Genomic DNA, 20,280 nt, shown 5'->3' on the forward strand with positions numbered 1-20,280 from the left:
GTCTCCAGATGTGTCCCCAAAATATTGTATGGATGTGTCCGTTTTGTTACGAAAATTAAAAAAAAAAGCTGGTCACGACTTTGAATGGGTCCCGACTGTTAAACTTTAAGCTACTTAACAGATCTAGACCACTACCTACACTTATTTTTTCTTTTTAGATTTTAATGCAGTCGGGTTTTTTTTTTTTTTTTTGATGAACGAAGTTTTTTTCATTTTATTTTCATTATCTTGACATTATTTGCTGTTATTAAAGGAAAACCATGTTATTATTCAATATCGCAGTTTAATTAAGTGCTTAACTATTCTAATTAGTGTACACATATAGTATTATTACTTCTCTGAACTCTGTAAACAACAAAATATTGTTAGCCACAGAAACTTGAGTACTTATGTTCAGTTTAAATATATTTTGTAGGTGATTTGCTTTGTTTGTGGTGTAATTTATCAGTGTCGTTGGTTTTCCTGTAACTTAGTAATATAGTAAGAACTGTTTATTTATAAATGCCGCGTCGTGGTGGCCTAGTGATTTGACCTATGGCCTCTCAAGCGGATCGTGGGTTCAAACTAGGTTCAAATCCAGGCTCGCAAATGTATTTTTCGAAATTTTGAGCTTTATGCTAAGGAAAACATGGTGAGGAAACCCGCACAAACCTGGATAGCAATTCAATGGTGTGTGTGAAGTTCCCAATCTGCATTGGGCCCGCGTGGGAACTACGGCGCAGGCCCTCATTCTGAGACGCTGGAACGTTCTATGTATATGAACAATTATTAATATGTCTTAGTGGGATCATTATCATATCATTCATTTCTTATCTATCATGGTTTTCTATCGCATTTTATCGGAAAATTTCGTATTTATCGTGCCCACTCAATAAGCTTCAGTGTCAGTGTTCAGTGACAGTCGTTCTGACATTTGACACTAAAATTAATAAAGTTCCATATTAATGGATATGAAAATATCACTTATTTAATACAATAATTCGGGGCTTCTCAAAGTAATGGCTCCACTCCACGTGCCTCTGTTAAAGTTTCTAGATGACAGCGAACGCCTACACCCCCCCCCCCCCAAAGAGTTGGGGAAATATTTTTTTATTTCAATCATCATCGTAATAAAATATATTATTTATTTCAATAAAAGGTAATACATACAGGTAAGAAACATCTTGCCACTCTTGCAGCCACCAATACGTAAATCTTGTCGCGATCCCCCTACCGTCGAATGGTGAACCCCTACCCCACTTTGAGAAACCCTGCGGGTGCCGTCGTCGCTTTACGCCAGGATTGAATCACTGAATTCATGTAGTTATGAATCATGCAACGCATGATTAAATCTCTAGGTCGGTTATTACTTTTCTTACACGTTTTATATTAGCTTTATCTATAACTATGTATCCATGAATGTAACGGAATCTTTGAACTTTGTTTTCTTTCTCTTCTTATTGTAGTATCATGACATGGAACTTTGCATTTACTTACTTATGCGTGTGTGAAGTTCCCAATCCGCATTGCGCCCGCGTGGGAACTACGGCCTAAGCCCTCTCATTCTGAGAGGAGGCCTGTGCCCTGTAGTGGGACGTATATAGGCTGGGATGAAAGTTATAGTTAATAATACAGGGTGTTTGGTAGCTGGGTGCAAAGCTTTAAGGGGGTGATAGCCGAGGTATTTTTGAACATTTTTAGCCATATATGTCTTAGTCGAAATTTGTTTTTGTTTTTTTAAATTGAAAATTTAGAAATTTTAGGAAAATACACAGAATTACGCACTTTATTTTGAGCTTTAATCACTCCTGCTGGCTCGTGCTGAGGCACCGACCGACTTCAGACTGGTAGAAAAATGATAGAAAATAGTTTTGTTATACAATTTTTTAGTCCGGTCATACATGCATCATTCATATGTAAAAAAAGCCGCGAACGGACGAACAGACGTAGGTAGACAGACATGGCGAAACTGTAACGGCTCCATTTTTGCCATTTTGGCCTACGTAACCCTAAAAATACTAGTGTAGGTTGGCATATTTAGAACAACTGGCTCACATCAAGTTTTCTTAATATTCTAAGAATATGTCTATAACTCTGTCTGGCCCCAAGTTGCGCTAAATTTGTTTATATTATTTGAACTTTATCTAGAGGTCGTGTTTCACCGATAAGCCCCGCGTATGGCAAATATACTGAGATAATCGATTCTTGGGTACATAAATAAACCTCTTTACAGATCCAGTGAATAATGTAATCATCGTATTTTGTGTGTCCCCACCTTCTGGTATTTTACCCTATATTTTTACGTGTTTAGGGCATTTTTTGGGGTAGAAAATTATTTAGGGTATTTTTAAGGTGAAAGTTTTCTAATAAAATAACTTTATCTAGAAAATCGCATCTTTGTCGATTTCGAGAAAAAAGTACTGCAGATGACATAGAAGCCAAGACTATTCGATGAATTCCAAGAATTATTCGAAACGGTGTAGTAGGTCAGCTATTAAGTTTATTAATAAATCGCATTTCTTTGCTTTGTTTTTATTTAAAAAAAAATTGGATACAAAAAAATAAAAGTGCCTAATTTAAGGTAATTTCGTGTAGCGTTAGGGTAAAAAAAAATATCTGAGGTGGCAAATTTTTGTCGGATAAGTTCGTATATCGTCTCAATATGTTTCAGGACACTAAACAATAAAGTTCCATAATAATCGATATGAAAATATTACTCATTTAATACAATAGTTTATTGACACTGGGTGCCGCCGTATACTGATTGAGATACGACTTTTGCCGATGAAAAACTATTACGCACTACATCTATGTACATCTGTAATATGTTTAAAGCGGAAATTACACTTTGTTGTTCGCTGCATGCGGCGACCGCAAAAGTGTAAAGAACACTGTAGTCGGCTGTATTCGGCGAGCGACAGCTGCCACCGCCTTAATATGGCCGCCGCAGTAGACGGACAGACTAATGTAAAGGCGACGGTCGTTCGCCGAAGTAGTTTGACACAAGAAAGTGTAATTTCCGCTTTACATGTTGTGACTGATTTCGAGTTCTGTTCTACGCCAATGCAGTAGTCGGATTGACTTGAAATTTAGTTTTCAAAACATATGCTCGAATAATTCACTTTCAAAGGATGTATACATGGCTCGTAAGTTCATGTTACCGCACTAGTGCTATTTTTTTACAGTTTTTTTTAATTCAACATTTTAAAGTTAAAAGCAAAGAGTTTTAAATGACAAAAATAAAAATATCCACTTATACCTAGAAAAATGTATAAATATACAAAAGTAAGTAATGAATTTGCAAAATTGATTGTAATTATTTTAAACTGTAATTTAATTACCTCGGATTTTAATGATTTCCACCTTTAATTTATTCCAAAAAATAGCAGTGGCTGAACGCGTCGAACCTTTGCCTGATAATTTTAGTTAACTTAATTAAAAACAAAACTTACGCATGCGCATTACAGACGCGCCATTTTTGTAAAACTGCGTTGTTTTGTTTTTATTTTTCAATTTTGTGTTATTAATTGTCTATTTTCTCACAAATGTATTGAAAAACGTTGTATGATACACGGTTGGCAAGGTTTTACAAACTGGTGACGATGAAAACCCTCGCCTTGCGGCTCGGGTTTATCACTCGTCAACTCATTTGTACAACCTTACTTACCAACCTCGTATCACAAATAACTAAAACAATATAAGGTGTATTGGATGACAATATAAGTCCAATCAGCAAAGTAAGCTTGCATTAAATATTTTTTTCACTTCTCTAAACAGCCGCAAACAAAAAAGTTGCTACATATTTATAAATATATATTATATATATATATAGATATATATATATAGCCCTCTTGTTGTGAGGGGAGGCCTGCGCCCAGCAGTGGGACGTATATAGGCTGGGATGGATGGATGGAATAATAATAAATATCACGGGACAATTCACACCAATTGACCTAGTCCCAAAGTAAGCTTAGCAAAGCTTGTATTATGGGTACTAAGCAACGGATAAATATAATTATATAGATATAGATACATACTTAAATACATATTAAACACCCAAGACCCGAGAACAAACATTCGTATTTTTCATACAAATATCTGCCCCGACACGGGAATCGAACCCGGGACCTCAAGTTTCGTAGTCAGGTTCTCTAACCACTAGGCCATCTTGTCGTCTAAAATATATATATATAAAAATAAAAATCAATGAAATCGATTGTAAAACTCAAGCATTAAAACTTATTTCCCCTCGACGTGTCTATATCCACTCGCCTTACCGTCTCGGGTAAAATGGCTCGTTTTATGCTCTCGTTGTACAATCTGCTAGGATTTAACGATTACCTTATGGTTCATCCATATAGGACGTTACACATTTAGGGGGAGAGGGTCAGGGTTTTAATGACTTAAAACGTACGTGTGACAAGAGGGGGGGGGGGGCTTGTAAAAATGGACAACATTGGTGTGATGTACTTTATAGGTGGCTCCTATTTTTGATCTCACTGTACAGATGTGTGGGTGTTAAATAAAGAATACATGTATTGTATTATTATTTGTACCTATTATCGTATTCGAAGTGTATTGACCTGACGCCCGGTTGCTAAACATAAACATCGCTACGAAACCCTTGACCAAGTTTCATGCTATCTTAAAGTGGGGGGCAATGATCTTGGGTATGTTGTTCAGAACTCCATATGCCATAAATTTTGGTTTATCATGTAAATGGTGGATAGGCTTGGAAATATTAAAAAAAGTAGATTAGAAACATTATTGAACATTATTAGGCAAAGTCGGATTGATAAATATTATTATAAACATTTGATTTTCATCAGTCTGAACCATCAGTCCGTCAGTTTGAAAGATGTCAGCCTGAATGATGGTCTGCTCTGACGCCAGAATGAGCATATAACCGATGTCTGACGATTTAGGTAGGTAAGCGTGCGAAGCCGCGGGCAAAGACTTGTTGAGTATAAAACTAACTTGGCATTGTTCCCACAGGTACGACAGCAAGAATGGCAAGTCGCGTATCGACTACTACGGCACAATGGTCAAGACGTTTCAGATGACACCCTCCGTCTACCCGCAATACGGGACCATGCTCAAGGTACGTTTACATTACATACTGTAACCAAGGCCGGCTTTAGTCATCTAGGCGCCCGCCTTTGGCGCCCTTTTTGATATCATCATCATCATCATCATGTCAGCCGAAAGACGTCCACTGCTCCCAAGGCTCTCCACTCATTCCGGTCTTGTGCTTTCCGCATCCACCGCGATCCCGCGATCTTAACCAAGTCGTCGCTCCATCTTGTCATCAAAAACCATCAGATCACCAGATGTATATTGGTCATCAGATATACAAGGTGATAATTAAATAACTGAAAAACAGAAAGTACAATCCATTACACTATGTAGCTATGCAACAAAATACAATTGACAAACTAAAAAATAACCATAAAAACATATTTTGAATACAAGCTTTTTTTCTGACTGTACTTGCATTGACACCCAAACTACATTTGCATACCAAATTTCAAGTCGATGCTATTAACCGTTGAAGAGTTCCGTCCTGCGGAGACGATCCTGGCTGGACTACCAGGATGTCACTAGTGTCACTACTGGATTATTGTATGATCCCTGCTAAGTCACAAAATGGCCGCCACAAGTTTGAACAGCGGACTTTGACAAGAGCAAAAAACCATACCGAAGATATTTTTAGTGAATGGAGGGTTACGCAAAGATTTAAAAAAATCCAGGACAATTTATTTTCAGGAATTTGTATGTAAAAATCCTCTAAATTAGGTATTTATTACTGCTACTTTTACTACTTTACTAACAATAAATATGAAAAAAATAAAATTAGGATGATTAACATAATTACGGCTTTTTGCACTTAGGTACAACATAAGCATGCGGATCGGAAATGGCGGGAAAACAAACATCTCGCTTTTTATTTTATTTTCCTGCTAATTTGCTGTCAATTTTTTTAAAATTATCAATGAGGCTATCTTTTGTCTTTGATTTGTCAAGGTGGCCAACATAACGCGTCTAATCCGTCTATCAGCAGCTCAACAACCAGCAGACTGCTAGCAAGCGTTTATGAATCATACTTCTTGACAACCGTCTAACAAGCTTAATCAGTCTGCTAAGTAACAGACCGATCAAACCTCAATTAATGATTTTTTATGAATAAGGATGTAGTGTGGAAATAAATGTTTTTCCCCCTCAGATAGCTCCAGTCACGACGGAGACGGAGCTGAACAAGCAGACGTGTCTCCAGGTGAACGGCACCGCGGACCAGCAGACAGACATACAGGGCGTGCTGCCCGACATGACGGACTTCAAGTTTATTGGTGAGTGGACAGGGCTCCAATAGAGGAACTATTAAGGTAGAAACACACTACTGGAACGCGACGCCGCACGACGACATAACTAATAAATACATTATGATTGGTTATTTGGAGTCTTTTTGTATTTTTTTATTTCAACTCCAAATTTGTTACTTTTACGGGTATCCCGTGAAACCATATCGAGAATACAAACTGAGACATGGATGCACAGAAAAACCAGAAAAGAGACCAGCACTGGGAATAGAACCCAGGTCCTCAGCAATCCGTGCTGCGTGCTATAATCCCTACACCACTGCTGGACAGGAATCTAGACACGAATTTTTCCTATGTATACATATCTCAGGTTGCTTATTTCTACTATGCTATTTAAGCAGCAGCACTAAAGACAAGACAGAAAAAAAAGAACGAAGAAGAAAGAGTGTGACGTCGGTCGACGAAACATAGGTGTCGCTAGTGCTGCTGCTTAAGTAGCATAGTAGAAATAAGCAACCTGAGATATGTATGCATAAGAAAAATTCGTGTCTAGATTCCTGTCCAGCAGTGGTGTAGAGGTTATAGCACGCAGGACGGATTGCTGAGGACCTGGGTTCGATTCCCAGTGCTGGTCTCTTTTTCTGGTTTTTCTGTGCATCCATGTCTCAGTTTGTATTTTCGATAATAAATACATATAAATTACAGTATAAAATAGTAAGTAACTAAAGTAGTAAATAACTAAAACTAAACATCTTCATCATCGAAGTAGTTAGCCAAACGGACCTCACGATATGTACTTGTGCCAAGTAGCTTGTCACACAAACCCTCATTGAGATCGTTTTTTAGGGTTCCGGAGCCACAATGGCAAAAACGGAACCCTTATAGTTTCGTCAAGTCCGTCTGTCTGTCTGTCTGTCCGTCCGTCCGTATGTCACAGGCATTTTACTCGAAAACTACAAGATGTATATCAATGCAATTTGGAGTACAGATGTCTTGTCCAAGCCGCTATTTAGTTTTGTAGTTAAATTACAAAAATAAATATTTGTAGGGGGCACTCCATGTACATGTAACAGAAATTGAAAAAAAAATTTTTTTTAACTCTCATCAACGTGTGGCACATAGTTCGACAGCTCTTTTGAAAAGATATTAAGGTTTCTCAAAAACTTTTTTGATTAAGTGAAGATTTCCAGAAATAATCGCTCCCAAAGTAGCAAAAATGGTGTCCCCCCTCTACTATTTTTATTTCAATTTTTTTGAGGAGGTTTATGGGGCAGGTCTACGTCCAACAGTGGACGTACTGCGGCGGATATGTTGATGATTACTTTATTGCAGGCACGGAGAACATGCGGGACTCTGAGACATCAAAATGGCAGATGGTGAGCACGATAGGCGATAAAATAAACAAGTATACCATGTGGGTTAAATACAAGAAGGACTTGAGAGGCGAAGCCCTGCCCATACCAGTCAGGTGAGATAGCACTAGTCGTTGAATGTAGTTATGATTATGACAGCGTTTGTATGAACATTCAAGATAGAGCATTATAAAATCAAGGTTTTCTGCTAAAGCAAAAAATAAGAAGTAGCAAATTAGCAATTGGACTAAAGTAGCAAAGTAGCAAGTAGTCTAAGAAGCAATTGGTCTGAAATTCTTTTACTCAAAGTCGACGGAGCTACACTTTGCGGAGCTCCTATTCCGCGTGCCTGAGGCGCTTCGCAACTTTAATCTAATCTATATATTTTCAAGTTTTCAACAAAAAAAGGTTAGGACCGGTTGCTTTTTAGACCTATTGCTATTCAGACCAGAGGCTGTATTGCCTTACGTTTCTAACGCTCGCGATCACAATCAAATGACAGTTTTTGTGCGAAACCTGTCATTTGATTGCGATCGCGATACCAGAAACCCTTCTTAGATCGCTTGAGTTTAGACCAGCGGGTATTTAGACGAAGTGATTATTTATTTCGAGGGTCTCGAAAATGACTCGAAGGTTTTCGATGAAGTTTGGTATGTAGGGGTTTTCGGAGATGAACAATCGATCTAGCTTGATCTTATCTCTGAGAAAACATGAGTTTTCGACTCTACGGTCGCAGGGTTTTTTAATTGTTTTTTTTTATGCTAGCTTGCCTGTTTTTAGTAACTTCTAGTGCAACACGTGTTACATAGATTTTTTGTGTAACATTGCATCTCTTATTATCTGGTACTGCATATTATTTGATAAATTATCTTATCTCATCTTATCGGGACGACCTTTGGCCCATTTCACGAAGCCAGAACATACAATTTACAAGCGGCAGCCTCTTTTTAATGCATAGTGTTAAACAAAGACTACCGCTTGTAAATTGTAATTTGTAGCTTCGTGAAATAGGGCACTGGACGCATTCAGAAGCGACTGGCAAGACTTAGCTGCGGACAGGGGAAGTTGGGAATCCAAGGGCCTTTGGCCAGCAGTGGAACAGACAATGGCTAAAAGATCTCATCTTATCTTTCCGTTGTCCAGGTACGAAATGAAAGGCTTCAACTCCCTGCTGGGCTCGCACTATGACCACTATTATATCGACTACAACGACTACGACATCGAAGATATTGACCCCGACGTGTTCAAAGTCGACGCCGGTAAGACACTACAAATTTGTAGTGAATAATCAGCATAGCTCGGACAGGTCATCGCTAAAACAGATATATGGAAATGAAGCAAGATTCAATGGAGTCGTAAATTATTATGGAAAATATACTGAAATAATACTTTACATAATACTCTGTTAATCTTGTTCTAATACCGTGTTGCGATTGTTTTGCGATGACCTGTCCGAGCTATGATAATCAGTTTCCATCGGGAAAATTTGGAGCACATGGCTACTTCCGAATGCTGCCGACCGTCTATGAATATTGTATTCATAAGTGCCACGTTTGTATTAATCACATTTTTGACGACCTGATGGCCTAGTGGTTAGAGAACCTGACTACGAGGCTTGAGGTCCCGGGTTCAATTCCCGTGTCGGGGCAGATATTTGTATGAAAAAAAAAACGAATGTTTGTTCTCGGGTCTTGGGTGTTTAATATGTATTTAAGTATGTATCTATCTATATAATTATATTTATCCGTTGCTTAGTACCAATAACACAAGCTTTGCTAAGCTTACTTTGGGACTAGGTCAATTGGTGTGAATTGTCCCGTGATATTTTTATATTAAAAAATAAAAAATAGGGTGCTTTATTTATTAGCTACAAATGTAACACTTCAACAGTCGTGGCGCTACTTATATCTTGTACGGTCGAGATGGTGATGATGATTATAGTAAAGTGTTGTGTCAGGCATGCAGTGCACGAGTTTCCCGGGGCCGGGCGCGCGGCACTTCGCTACCTTCAACCCTATGAAGGAGTTCATGCACCCCGTGCACGACGCGCATGTGCACGACGAGTTTGACAGGTAAACTGCATTTTCATCTCTCCTGTTCGGAAAGTTTAATTTTCATGGGTAGATAGTCGGGTGGAAAATTACGTTTTTATCTCTAGGGTGGAAAGTATTTTTTTTTTAATTTTTCGATTAGCCCCGGAGTCGAAGATAGTTGAGTTACGTCAATGACACTTTTTTTTCACGTTTCGGCATGGCCATCAGGATGCACTTTGTGGCCAAGGAGCTTATATACAACACCGGAGGTTGGACGCCGAACATCCGTTTGTTTGAAACAAGAAATGTGATCTTTATTACGTCACGAACATATTCCATCTCTTTCTTCGCTTTGGTTTAGACAGAGTTGGAAGTCATTCGTGAAATGTGAAAGAAAGAGATGGAATATATAAATAAGTAATAATGGTCGTTCGGTGTTCAACCTACAGTTTTGTATATAAGCCGACCAAGGGGTCGTGACCAACTCGATTTTTTTTTATAGTCGGCTGTGGCAAATGGCCAGTCGAATGGCCGTTGGAGGTTGGATATAAGTAAATTCAATTTATTATTATTCTCTTTTTTTTGTAGTATTTTACTTTCCTCACAGTCGAATTGAAAAGTAGAATGTCTAACTCGGGTGAAATTACCCATTTCCCCTTGAACCATTGGCGCTCTCACTTCGTTCGAGCGCCAGAAATATCTCGGGTGCAATGGGTCACTTTCCACCCTTGGTTATCAAACTACTATTTTAACACACTTGTTCGTAAGCAGTGTCGTAACATGCAGGCTAACTCGGTTGCAACCCCCTAAAGAAAACTCGAGGGTTTTTTTACAAGCTTTTATTTAGTTTCACCTGTCCCGTTGTCTGTCTGTCTGTCTGTCTGTCTGTTTGTAATCAAATCTTGCAAGTTAAATTTGACCAACTTCCAGTAGTCAGATTGACTTGAAATTTGGAATACTTATGTAAATCGAGTGACAACACAATAATCTAGTAGTGACATCCTGGTAGTCCAGCCAGGATCGTCTCCGCAGGACGGAATTCTTCAACGATTAATAGCATCGACTTGAAATTTGGTATGCAAATGTAGTTTGGGTGATAATGCAAGTACAGTGTAAAATTGGGTGCCCGATATGAGAGATCGGTTGGTTTCTTGGACAATGGAACAGTGACAAACAAACTTAAAAACCTTATTTATATTGATGCGCGATACTAGCGCCACCACATTTTGTGTTTTATTTTGTAACTAATGAGGTTCATGAATGTCAACGGGCATCGATAATTTTTATTAATTAGCAAGCTATCTAGTTCAGCAGATGAACTATAGATGGCGCTGTATCGAACATACAGTCAACAACAACTATAGTCAGCAAAATAAGCTTGTATTCAAAATTAAATTTCCATGGTTAGGTTATTGCGTATAACGCCTAAGGACGTAATGAGTTGTCGCGGGTACAGTCGCCATCAATATTTCGGAGCGGCCAAGGTGATCAAAAATATCGAAACGTGAACTCTAATACCAATAATGGAGTGCATGTGCCGATATCTTTGACCACCTTGCACATATATACTGAGCGGCAAAAAAGCTGACCTTCAAATTTATGCAAGAATGGGTAATTTTGTATGTAGAGTGGGACAAATTTTGTGCTGCTGAGTTTATTTTACTCACAAATGTGATGAAAAACATTGTATGTCTAAGGCACTTGTCTCACCGCCAGCGAGGAAGCGATTGGCTATCGACTATTTTCTCGCTCAAGAAACGAACAAAAGATATAAGATCCTGTGTGAGTAAAAGAGACACATATATTAATAGTTGATCGCTGGCTGTTCACACTGTCGGCGAGAACTCGCTCTTTCATCTTTTGTCGCAGCGACAAGAGCTATAAAACTCGCTGAGCTATAGATTCTCGCTCAGCGATGTCAGCTTGGCGGCCGCCCCGCACGAGCGAGTCGAGTGGAGCGAGTAATCGCCCGTCGCACGCGAACACTCGCTTACAGCCAGCGACAAAACTACACTCGCTTCTCGCTGCTCGCCCACTCGTTTCTAGTTACTCGTTCTACTCGCTTCTCGCTCATCGTCGGTGGTGGGACAAGTGCCTTAAGGACGGTACTGGAATTACGAACATCGACTCATTACTCAATAGGACATAACTTAGGACCAGGGTGTTGCGGATATTCGCATCCGCATCCGCAACAGCGGAGCATCCGCTTTAAATTTAACAACCACATCAACATCCGCATCCGCATAAAATCAATTCGGAGCTAATGCGGATCTGCATCGTGGAAGGTGAAATTATATAAAAGAAATCGCAAATGTGCATTTTTTGCGGGTGTTTTGCTACGCGTGATTAAAAACAAAGGTGCCGCCGACGCAGTGTGATTTTTACCCGACTGACCGAAGGAGGGTTATGTTTTAATTTATAAAAATAACTTAAAAGCAATACTTCATGGTTTTTATGTAACAAATCTTACATCCGCATCCACATTCGCGGATGTCAAAAATTCTGCATCCGTAACATCCCTGCTTAGGACTTCTAATAGACTCTCGTTCGTAAGACTGCGTTCCACCAAAGATGTGCGAGGATGTGTTGCGAGTTTGCGAGAAATCTGTTTTTCATGAACCAATAGAAACGCTTCGTTTACCAATCCTCGCTCTGCTCAGCTGTTTCAGAGCTTTCAAAGTCAAAGTCAAAAATATCTGTATTCAATTTAGGCCAAAACAAGCACTTATGAATGTCAAAAAAAAATCTACCACCGGTTCGGAAAAACCTCTGTTGAGAAGAATCCGGCAAGAAACTCAACGAGGTATTTTTTTTAAACAGATTTACAATTTACTGTAAGTAAATAATTTTCAAACACCTTGTATTGTATACGTTTGTCCAGATTCAAGAACAAGCACGGCAAGCAGTACGCCTCCGAAGTGGAACACGAGAAGCGTCTGAACGTGTTCCGTCAGAACCTCCGCTTCGTGCACTCGACGAACCGCGCGCGCCGCGGCTTCACCACCGCCGTCAACCACTTGGCCGACCGCACTGAGGACGAGATCGCCGCGCTCAGGGGCCGCCGGTACTCGGGGCCCAACCGCGGTCAGTTGGGGACAGGGGGGGAGGGGTTGACGGGGACGGGCCGGGGACAGGGAGAGCGGCAGGGATAGGAGAGAGACAGTGACAGGGGCAGGGACAGGGTGAGGGAGAGAGACAGGGACAGGGACAGGGTGAGGGAGAGAGACAGTGACAGGGACAGGGACAGGGACAGGGTGAGGGAGAGAGACAGTGACAGGGACAAAGAGAGGGACATGTACAGGGGGAGGGAGAGGCGGAAGGAGAGGGGGAAGGGAAGGGGTAGGGACAGGGACAGGGAGAGCGGCAGGGATAGGGAAATGGGCAACATTCTGCATCACACATGCTATGTGACAACTAGATGGCGCGACATCTATACGCGGTACGTGTCAGTAATATATCGATAAATATTTAAGAAATGATATTTGTTGCAGGATTGCCATTCCCATACGGAGAAGCCGAGTTAGAAGAAATGAGCACCAAGCTGCCGCCTGAATACGACTGGAGACTCTTCGGGGCCGTCACTCCCGTCAAAGGTAATCATTTTGGTTAAAATATTTCTAATGCAAACTAATTTTTTCACTGTTCTTTTTGTTCCGTAGCAAGTGTTAAATCGATTCCTATTGAACTTTGTTGGAACTGTTGAATGTTCCCATAAAGTTAATGGCTTGCTATTAATGCTGGCTATTAATTAAGAGTTAGTATTAATATAACTTTTAGACAGACAAACAGGTAATAAATAAGGTGGTCTCATTGCTGAAGGTGTGTCGTGTTCGCAGACCAGTCTGTGTGCGGTTCGTGCTGGTCGTTCGGCACGGTGGGCGCGGTGGAGGGCGCGCTGTTCCTGCACAACGGGCAGCATCTGGTGCGGCTCAGCCAGCAGGCGCTCGTGGACTGCTCCTGGGGGTGAGACTGACACTGACAATTTTTCCTCTTTAGTACAGATTTACATTTTTATATTTATTTATTTATATATAAACCATTGAAAATTTACAGGAGATTAAATAGGCAGCTAGCGTAGGCCCTGGGGATCAGTACAAAATTCGAAAACCGTCCCTTTCACTCTTGTATCAAATAACATAAGCGTCAGCGGGACAGCAAGATACGGAATTCGAATTTTGCACTTCGTAGTGGGCCTGAAGTGACAGTGTGTTAATTCTGCATGGTGTTACCAGTTTCGGCAACAACGGCTGCGACGGCGGCGAGGACTATCGCGCGTACCAGTGGATCATGAAGCACGGCCTGCCTACTGAGGAGGACTACGGGGGCTATTTGGGACAGGTCCGTATAATTAGACTAGTTTGCTAATTTATAGTACTTTATGCAACTGTATCGTAATAGGGGTCCTTAAAATACGAGTGTGGGTTTATGAAACGAGGCGTAGCCGAGTTTCATAATAGGGTCACACGAGTGTTTTAAGGCCTAATTACGTACAGTTGCATACAATATTTTATCTATATCCATATATTAAATCCTCTATCATGTGTTCTGCGAACCATTGAGTATGACCTGCATTAATTCTAACTAGGTAGGTATGTCTGCCCCACGAGCTGCGCCCGCGAGACCTGCTGCTGCACGTGGTCGCGGCCCCCCCCCCCTCCGTGCTGTAATGATGTATGAAATCTCATTACGATACAGATTTCTGTATCGTAATGACCAATACGATACAGCCGTGTTCATAATAGAATCCAATGTCGTAATGCTGGTCATTACCTATGGTTTTTGAACGCATAATTGAGGATTTACTATATGGGTGTAGATAAAATTTATCTATAATTTTTATTTATTTATTTGTCAATAAAAAAATACAGCATTACAGTTATAAAAACCAATGCGCTGTAAAATTCAAATTATCATTCAATCAGTATAATTAATAGAATAGGCTCCTGAAGTCCATTATACAAAATTGTTTCGGAAATAAAGTCAAACTGACGTGGTGTCAAAACAATAGAGAAAAAATAGTAGATTGTACAACAAGAGCATAAAACGAGCCATTTTACCCAAGACGTTCATATAGCGTGGATAGACACGTCGAGGGGAAAATGGGTTTAATGCTCGTGGTTTATAAGTGTTTTATACACTGCTTTTCAATTCGATTGAGAAGAAATTAAATAGCAACAATGGAAACAATTGTTCAGATTTGTAGTATTATTGATTTATTTCTTGATAGATTTGATAGTTTTTTTTTAGTTTTACATAAAATATAAATTATTAAAAAATATATAGAAACTTTTTTGCTTGTCGCTATTGACACCTGATTACCTTGGTCTCAGACGAAGATTTTACTTTATGCGCTAGAGCATAAAAAGTCATTTTATCTCGCCTAGATCCAGCATTAATACCAACTTTACGAATGTGAGAAGTGAAAAAGAATTTTTACTTTGTTACATTGTTTTAGCTCTTAAACTTATTGTGTTGTGTATTTACTTTCCAATTTTTTTTTTACAAAATTTACTCAAACGAAATCTAAGTCTTTCCTCGTTTTTTTTTCAAACCAGCATCCCTTGGCTTGTTCAATCACGCCAAACTACTGAAAAAAAAAACTAGTCCGTTAATTGGGCATTCATTTTGTTCCGCAGGACGGCTACTGCCACATCGACAACGTGACATTGGTGACCTCCATCAAAGGCTGGGTCAATGTCACCACTAACAACGAAAACGCTCTCAGGGTCAGTATACAATCACTTGAATAAAATAACAGGGTGTCCACTTTCTGGAAAGTCAGGGAAAATCTGGGAAATTTGCTAGAAATCCAAAAATTCAGGGTAAAAACTCGTGATTTCTCAAAACTTAGCTCGATATTTTGACACCAGTCGTTCCAGTTCTGGGCGATGTACGAGTACACCATAAAAAACAGTCAACAAAAAAGTGAGCACGTTCGGTGTGTAGTGAATTCCCATCATCGGGTCTAGCTTAGTATCACGGGGCAGTAAAAAAAATCATGGCTCTTATAACCTGCTTTGAAATGTACTATGGCCAGCAAAAGTCGATGGACTTATTGGTCCATCCACTTATGCAGGCTATTGTACATGATTGGTCAGGGAAACTTCGAAATGTGGTCAGGGAAAAGTCAGGGATTTTTTTTAGGATTTGTAGTGGATATCCTGAATTAGTTTGTGTTAAAAAATTAAGGGAGTCAGACAACCTTTAAAAACTGATTATGCTAGGCAAGATAGAGGGGAAAAGGCCAAAAGGGCGGTTGCCAACCCGATGGTTGGATCAAATTAAGGCGATCACGGGGCTCACTTTGCCTGCTCTGAAACAGGCCGAGGACAGAGTGGTGTGGAAGCAGTTTGTCAACGTCTCCGTAAAGGTTTATCAGGACGGGCAGGAATTTCAGAAATGACAAAAACGACGAAGAAGAAGATTTAATTTTTAATACAGGCTTTTTTTAGCTGACTGTACTTGTATTGTCATACAACATATATTATGTGTACCAAATTTTCAAGTCAATCCGACCATGGGAAAAGTCAAAATGAACTTGCAAAATATTTTCCAGAAACAAATAGGCCAAGTTAAATAAAAGCTTGTAAAATCCGACTTCATACAGCTTTCTTTCCGGGTCTTACTTTCTTCTGTTAAACGAGACCAAACGAAATTCCCTTAAAAAGGAATTTTCTAGGTCGGGTCATATACGACATTTTCTGTCTACGTTGTACCCTGAGTTTATCTCTCCGATTACAACAAAATTTGGAAGGTAGACTCAGTCCATGATCCCGAGCTGTAAAAACAGGGTCTCCAGATGTGTCTCCAAAATATTGTAGGGATGTGCGAATTTTTCGTAATAATTTTCGTAACAAAATTGACACATCCATACAATTATTTGGAGACATCTGGAGACCCTGTTTTTACAGCTCGGGATCATGGACCGAGTCTACCTCCCAAATTTGTTTGAAATCGGAGAGATAAAAGTCAGGGGCACAACGGTAGATAGAAATACCCATATGGTACAGTCCAGGGCAAAGATATCGACACGGCCAAAGTTACAAAAATATGTATACACGTCTTTATGCTCTTAACATTAAGGCCGTGTATACAAATTTTTGCAACTTTGGCCGTGTCGATATCTTTGCCCTTGACTGTACCAACAAACAAAACTACTTATAAAAAGTTAAGTGAGGAAACCTGCACGACTTGCGAAGTACTTTAATGGTGTGTGTGAAGTTGCTAATGAGGGTTTTCACAGAGGTGAAATATCGCTAGATGGCGTTGTATCGTGAGGTCCGTTTGACGTTTGCTCGTGATTGGTTTAAAAACTAAATGTGCCAATCGGAAGCAAACGTCAAACGGACCTCACGATATTAACGCCATCACAGAGTACATATATAACAGAGACACCACCTAGTACAAGCAAATGGCATCACCCTAATACTGGCTATTCAACTGGCTATTTTTCTTTCCTTTGATTTACCAATAGATTGACACCATGAGAACACAAATAACACGATACGTATTGCCATCTAGTGAGACACTAAGGATACGGTACACTGACAACAACCAACAAGCTCACCAACTGAGCCTAGACGACTATAGATACGCATGATGTCTTTGTCTTATTTACGTCAGTAGAAGAGAATGGCATGTTTCTCTCAAAATAGTTTCGACGATATGAGCAACGCGGGGCAAGCCCAGCAAGCGCATTCCGGTTATTCGCCATCTAGCGTCACAATTGCAAAACACTACGAAAGCCTCATAGCTGAAATGTAGCCACATGTAGCCTATACTTTCGTATTCTCAATTTATTATTTTTATGGTGTTTCTTATCTTCAAATTAAGGAGTTGATTAAGGTTGATGTGAAGTTGTGTTTATAAAATATGCCAGTCTTTATTTTAATCTTAATATTTCTACGTAATTCGCCTTATTCACATTTTATAATTTACAAATGTTAATAGTAGTGCCATCTATTGCTGTTTTTTTGTATTAAACATAGCTTGTAGGGATTGGTAGGCCATGACGCCATCTAGCGATATTACGCCTCTGTGAAAACCCTCATTGCACTGGGCTAAGAACTACGGCCCAGGATCTCTCATCCGGAGAGTAGGCGTGTGCCCAGCATTGGGACGTATTTTTGTAAATATTTTAATGTTTGCTTTTAGCTGGCGCTATTCAAGCACGGACCTATATCTGTGGCCATCGACGCGTCGCAGAAGACGTTCAGTTTCTATTCCCACGGGGTCTACTATGAACCTAAATGGTAATGATATTACTTTTTTTTTTTATTGGGAAATAAACAGCTTAGATAACACAGTTGAATATAAATATAACTTAGCTGATACATAAGCCAAAGCAATTTCCACTTATAAGGAAATAACATTTTTCGTTGCTCGCGCGAGTGTGTGTGTGTGTGTGTGTTGTTGTTTTGAGTTGTTTTTTGTTTGTTATCTTATTATCGTTACAAATAAATAAAATAGAAGTGTCTGTACTGTAACTAAATAATTATAAAATAACAGCTTTTACTAATTGCATAAAGTATATGCGTCACTAATAAAATAACAAAACAGTAGTTTTTAGAATAGTTCCATAATATGACACAATGATACAAGTAGTGATACTATGTCGCTCACTAGTACCGATCAGTTCACTCACGAAGGCGCGCCCCTCCACAGCTAATTAATAATTATCAATGTGCACGAGTAAACCTCGTACTTACACGTTGTGTTTATCTCAGTGTGCGTGACTGACGGTACGCTTGCGACTGAGGACACGTTCGAGCTACGCACACATAGACTTGTCGTACGGATACGTTTAAAACTAAAATTATAAAATATGGAGGTGCGCGCCTTCGTGAGTGAATAGATCTGTATCGTATGATAGCTTAGAAGATGCTTGTCTCTGTTCCAATGCAATCTGCTTCGAAATATAAAGTATTAAAAACAAAAACCTCATTTTGGTCATCCGACTTAACAGTAAAAAATGTAAGTAAGTCAGAACCCATTCAGAAAGTCTCTCAAGTCTCTCAAGTCTCCCGTAACAGCAATATTTTATTTCCAGCAAAACAAGGTGGACGAATTGGACCACGCCGTGCTAGCCGTGGGCTACGGGACCCTCAACGGACACCCGTACTGGCTCGTCAAGAACTCCTGGTCCAACATGTGGGTAATGACGGCTACGTGCTCATGTCCTCGCGTGACAACAACTGCGGCGTCGAGACTGCTCCCACTTACGTTCTTATTTAACTCTGGGATAATATGTTGATTTAAAAAAAAAACATAGGTAAACGTACGAGAGCTCGTCACTGTCCTAGTTGGCATCTTTAATCTTGTCATTAGCAGAGTCGGGAATTTTAGTCATAGTGACTTCTCACTTATCGATTCAAACCTAAATGATATCGATAATGATATTATAAAAGGGATTCGATTTGTAGCATTCGAACATGGCGGATGTAGACGATATCTAATTTTGGTATTTCTGCTTCTTTGGCTAGTTGAAGTATAATTTTGATAGTGTTTTATGCGGCGATTAACCTTAACAGTGAACAGTGATCACAAAATTCTATATTGCTCTCGTGTCTGACATTTTTTAATGCGCAAGTGGTCTCCGCGTGGTTTCTGGAATTTTGCTATCAAGTTGCAAAAACTACAATCACCGTACAACGTGAATAAGAAGAATATATTTATCTTAATTTAACTGACATTGGCCCAAGCCTTATGGCCGCCATTAAGAGGAATAAATAAAGATATTATAAAAAATTGAAATAACAATCTTAATGTCTTTTATAAAGATACTTATTAGCACTACAACAGACTTTGAACATGAAATTGAATTATTAAATTAGAAATTGTTAGCTCATTGTTTTCATTGCATAATCCATATTTAAGTCTATTTCACATTTTCGACTGCTCAAAAGTTAATTGGAGAGCTCGCTCTTCAACGATAAAACGTCTATTGTTGACCTCTACTTTTAATCTTTTTGAACATATTCTGTGTCGATATATCGATATTGAATATTGAAGTCGATAAGTGAGAAGTCACTATGACAGATGAAAAATGGCGCGAAAATTCCGGGCTCTGGTCATTAGTAGTATCGATGACAGCAGGGTGTCGTCTATTGGGCATTAGCGCGTCGAGCACTCGGACGTTTACCTTATCTGCTGTGCTTTTCACTGAACATAGTGCGACAAAGATGTTAATAAAAAAAACATTCGTACCTTCGGTAGAATATCGGCGTAATTCCACTTTTTGTAAATTAAAATTTTCGATTTTAAACGATCATGCTACAAGGGCATATAAGCTAATAATAAAGATGATATAAAGCGCCTTTGTACAAACGTCACCCAATGTCATGATCTGTGCCGCACTGTAGCATATTTATTAGAATTATGTTTTGTCTCTCTTTTATAATAAGTTAGAAACTCAAAGTGATCTGCTGGGAAAGACACTAATGTAGAAAACCAATGTAATGCAATTTGTTATAGGTTTTCTGCCAAGTTTTAGTTTTAAGCTTCTCTAAGTTTGATTGTAGTGTAAGATTTTAAATAAAGTTTCGGTTAAAATTGCCGTTTTATTTCTATGGACGTGAAATTAAAAAAAAATCGTGGTAA

General features: G+C 39.3%; 1 pseudogene across 1 annotated transcript in view; it reads left to right on the top strand.

Moving 5' to 3' along the window:
• Window positions 1–20,232, top strand: part of LOC141441767 (digestive cysteine proteinase 1-like) — a 28,397-nt pseudogene extending 8,165 nt beyond the window's left edge. The window contains exons 4-16 of the transcript XR_012452844.1: window positions 4,975–5,080; window positions 6,203–6,326; window positions 7,629–7,764; window positions 8,792–8,907; window positions 9,606–9,720; window positions 12,563–12,765; window positions 13,173–13,274; window positions 13,518–13,644; window positions 13,914–14,019; window positions 15,318–15,407; window positions 17,836–17,933; window position 18,073; window positions 18,731–20,232. The product of XR_012452844.1 is annotated as a digestive cysteine proteinase 1-like (transcript). The remainder of the gene's footprint in view (window positions 1–4,974; window positions 5,081–6,202; window positions 6,327–7,628; window positions 7,765–8,791; window positions 8,908–9,605; window positions 9,721–12,562; window positions 12,766–13,172; window positions 13,275–13,517; window positions 13,645–13,913; window positions 14,020–15,317; window positions 15,408–17,835; window positions 17,934–18,072; window positions 18,074–18,730) is intronic.
• The last annotated feature ends 48 nt before the right edge of the window (window positions 20,233–20,280 follow it).

This window comes from Choristoneura fumiferana, chromosome 24 (assembly GCF_025370935.1).
Source record: "Choristoneura fumiferana chromosome 24, NRCan_CFum_1, whole genome shotgun sequence".
NCBI lineage: Eukaryota > Metazoa > Arthropoda > Insecta > Lepidoptera > Tortricidae > Choristoneura > Choristoneura fumiferana.